Source organism: Quercus suber, unplaced genomic scaffold, assembly GCF_002906115.3.
Source record: "Quercus suber isolate HL8 unplaced genomic scaffold, Cork oak 2.0 scaffold_713, whole genome shotgun sequence".
Lineage (NCBI taxonomy): Eukaryota > Viridiplantae > Streptophyta > Magnoliopsida > Fagales > Fagaceae > Quercus > Quercus suber.
The window spans coordinates 200287-204696 of NW_027070154.1; the positions used below are offsets into that span (position 1 = coordinate 200287).

Here is a 4410-nt window from a genome sequence, read left to right on the forward strand (position 1 = left end):
CTTGTCCTCGTAAGTCACACCACTTGGATTTCGGGCTTCAATTTTAGCCATGATCCCAGCAAACCTACTTGTCTCCCTATTAATATTTCCCCATCGACTTTTGAGGGAGGAAGCAGAACGTGTGGTTCCGTAAGTATTGTTCTTGCAAAAATATTGCCAAATTTTCTTCCAAAATTTGTCAAGTCTTTGGTCAGTACCTTCCACGGCATCCATGCTAATGTTAAGCCATGCAGAGACAAGGAGTTTGTCCTCATCTACGCTGAAGTTGCCACCACGTTTTGTTGGATTAGGGGTGACAATTTCAACTTCCGGACAAGACTCTTGGATGGGCATTGAAGTATTTTGAGACCCACTTAAAAATGGTGCCAGAAAATCATCATCCATCCGTGAGATATTAGCATATCGTGCTATCTCTTCTTGTGTATCCATCCCTTTTAGAAAACAGTACTACAATTAGAAATACAAACCTAACCAAATCTACAAGAGTTCAAAGCCTTCACATATTATGATTGGTGGCAGCTTCTCATGTACAACAACATCCTACAATATATTTTGACAACTCCTAATCAAAACAATATATTAGAAATACAAACTATCCCTTATGTTTTGTGACAGTACAAACAGAGAGCTTTTTTGAAAGGGAATGAAGAAGTTTAGGTCTTATATACAAAAGGCTTTCACTTACTCCAAGTAACCCCCAACATAATGGAGGTTAATTTACAAGGTAGAGAAAGTGTGCACTTAAGGTTAGGAGAGGTGTGGGGGTTCACAAGGGAACAGTGGTTAGGCCTGAGTAGCCCCCTGCCTTGATCACATGTTATGTGAGAGAGGCTCTTGTGGACATAATTGAGTGACAGTAGTAGAACTGTAACTCATACTTTTTTGTGTATGACTATTGGCTAGTTTTGGAACTCATTTGCTAGCTGTGTTAATGGTTGCTAAGGGTTCATTCTCTTTGTTCACGAGCTTGGATCTTAATGCCCAACTGCATACAAAACACATTCAATCATTCATTTGGATTTATCGATCTTTACTTATTCTGTATTCCCCATTGCTTTAATGGGATGAGAATTTGGATACTAGCTAAGTACTAATTCAGTGTTCCTAAGAGCCTATTACAAACAAAAGCATCACTCACAAATGGCCTATTACAAACATAGTAAGTCTAATGACATTTTTTCATTCACAACTTTTGAGCTGAGATACTGTAATCCTTGTACAATAAAATAGTATCAAATAGTGAGTTTATGTAAATAAGTAACACAGAGTAGTGGGCTTAATTACATCTCTAACTTGTGTCCCTATACATTGCTTTAATAAGTACAAGGAACATTGCATAGTGGGCTTAATTACACAGTAACACAGAATAGTTGCATGTAACATTGTGGGCTTAATTACACAGTGGGCTTAATTACACAGTAACATTGCATAGTGGGCTTAATAAGTACAAGGAACATTGCATGTAAATAAGTAATTAGAGAAATATCGGTTTAGAAGTCTCTACAAGGAAGAGTTCAAAACAGGACATTTAATAATAAAATGAGATTTACATAAGTGGAAATGTAGATGCTTGAGATGCTCTAGTATTTTTAAATTGCTCTAGAAAGATCAAAAGAGAATCTTCATTTCCTTTCACACACCAATACAGTGACATTAGTAACAAAATCGATTTCTTTCCATGGATGCTTAATTATAATTGTTTTCCAAATGTCAAATCAAATATGTACGGTGAAAATTCTGTGCTATTGACTACACCCCAATAATTTTCACACTCATTGAACTGAATTCCACAGCTCCTTTTAAGAACCATTCCTAAATTTACACTAAACATACCGAAATTGCAGCTTCAACATATAAAACGTGCCATTGTCATAGAATCGAAACTGGGTACACTAAATGTTTCCAAATCAATCCACAAGGAAACACACAACATGCAACTATTGAACTATTGTATTGGGTTTTTTTTTTTTTTGGCATTAATTCTAAATGTTTATCTTAACAACTAAAAGAAATTCACAAATGCATTTTTATATATGACTCTTAAAAGAACAGAACCCAAAACAAAATAAAGGATGCAAAGCAATTGAACAAAAGTAGGAAACATACTGGAGCGGAGTTCAGAGTCACCGAAAGAATCCAAAGAAATAAGAGCGAAAATTATTGGACGCCCAATAAGAGCAAGAATGTTGGCCTCCAATCTCAGACAGCAGAATCTGATTAAAACAAAAAAGAAAAAGAAAAGTGTTGGATCCATGTATAGAAATATAATACTATATATAATATACAAAGAAAGAGTGAGAGCTATATATACATACCCATGAAATGAAATGAATGAATTGGGTCCCCAAAAGAAGGCTTCGGATGGAACTCTGAAATGGGTCCCCACCTCTGCAAACATCAACAACCATTCTTAGATCAAAACCCAAACACAAACACAAGCTGAATCCCCATTTTTTATTGCAGAAACACAAACACAAACACAAACACAAAACCCACCTAGTAAATTGCTTTGATTTTGATTCTGATTTGATTTGAGAGACCGATGGAGCTTCGTGAAGAGATTTTGCAAACAAATCGGTGAATCCAAACCGATTTGATTTGAGAGACCGATGGGACGAGTGAATCGGTGATTTTGATGAGTGAATCGGTGAATCCAAACCGATTTATGAGAGGACTGAATCGGTAAAGGGGATCGGATCACGGAGACAGAGAGAACGAAGAAAGAGAAGCACCCATAACTGATCGGAGAGAGAGGGGCAGAGTAATGGGTCTGAAGATATCACACAGCAGAGGAGACAGAGAGAACGGAGAAAGAGAGACCGAAGAAAGAGAAAATAATGAGAAATAATAAAGAGCGTGAGAGATATTCCCGGGAAAAAATATTAAAATATTATTTTTTTTTATAAGATTCAGCTACAGTACCATCTTACATTTGAGATGGTACTGTAGCTAAATCTCATTTTTTTTTTTTTTTTTTGCATATGGGATTTACCTTCCCGGTTGCTGGTGGATTTTGGGGTTTAAATACCAAATGCTCCTAGCATTTGGCATATACAACCCCCATTGTGGATGCTCTAAGGGGCTGTCTGGTATACTTATTTAAACACATATTTTTAATTTTTAAATAATATTATACATATTTCACACACTTTTTTATTTATATATATTTTCACACATATTTTCAAACGCGTGTACCAAACACTCCAAAGTGTGAATTTTTCTTTTTCCAACAAATGAGAATGACAAGGAAGAAAGATTATAAAGAAATCAAATCGAGCCATTATGCCATACACAAAATTGGAAAAAAAACCACTTTTTCTTTTATAATTCAATAACTGGGATGACAAAATTTGAACACTAGATGTCTTTGTTAGTGATGATGCACAAAATTGTTAGTGAGTTGATCGTCCAAACACGCGCTAATCGAAGTACCTAAAGAATAAAAAGAAACAAGGGACCTATAGATAGCACCGGTGGAGTGCCCGCCAAAGACTCTCTGAAGGTTAGGGTAGTGATGGAAGAATCTCCAAGAACTTAATATTGTGAGAGCTAGAAATTTTTCACCTACCTCGGGGGAGGGGAGGTCTGATGTTTATATAGCAGTAGGGTTGACCAAAATCCCATGAAGATAGGATTTTTCCTTGCATGGAGGATACGTAGTTAATATCCCGAGATCTCAAGGTTTATCTTTCCATATAGGGAAGATACGAACGTGTAGTAGGGTTTTTGGGCGTGGTGTGCAAGTTATTTCTATATAAGGATACATGAGTGGAGGATACGCAAGAGCTTGTGGGACCCAGTAGATTCAATTGTCGGGGTATCCCACTATTTGTCGGCATGGGCCCACTTCATCCATCGGTATGAGCTTAATCCCATTCGTCGGTGTGAGCTTAGTCCCATTTGTCGGTGTAAGCTCAGTCCCATTCATCAGTTACATGAATAGTCGTTTGGTAGAACCTTTGGAGGGGAGGGGATGGTTAACTCGTCGGGACCTATCCCACTTAGCCAGATGGATCCCTGACCCCATGGGACCCATTGAGGGGGAACATACATCCTGACGAGTGGAAAGTTCATAGGTGTAAGGTCAGACAAAAATTGCCTTATCAGCTGCCCCTTACTTCGTTGTTCGTTGAGATAACCGATAGGCTACGGAGTACTATAGAGGAATCTTCTAGTCATTAATTACCCTATTTAGAGGTATGTGCCATTCTCAAGGGCAAAAACGTCTTTTGAAGGGGTTATGTGACACGTGGCGACCTGTGAAAGGTCAGTTTGAATAGTAGCCTCGCTTCATTTCCTGTGCCTCTTTGTCCTATAAATAGCTTAATGCCCATTTGTCATTTCTTTCTTCCCATTGTTCAATCTAGAGTTTTTCTTCTTTCATCGGTTTTCTTTGTTCGTCACTCTAAA

General features: G+C 37.6%; 1 long non-coding RNA gene across 1 annotated transcript; it reads right to left on the reverse strand.

The window, feature by feature from the left end:
* Window positions 1-1967: 1967 nt before the first annotated feature.
* LOC136064592 (uncharacterized) lies at window positions 1968-2880 on the reverse strand. Its single transcript, XR_010626217.1, has 3 exons — window positions 2497-2880; window positions 2316-2388; window positions 1968-2213 (listed from the first exon to the last, which is right to left on the reverse strand). It is a non-coding gene; the product is annotated as an uncharacterized LOC136064592 (long non-coding RNA).
* Between the last annotated feature and the right edge of the window lie 1530 nt (window positions 2881-4410).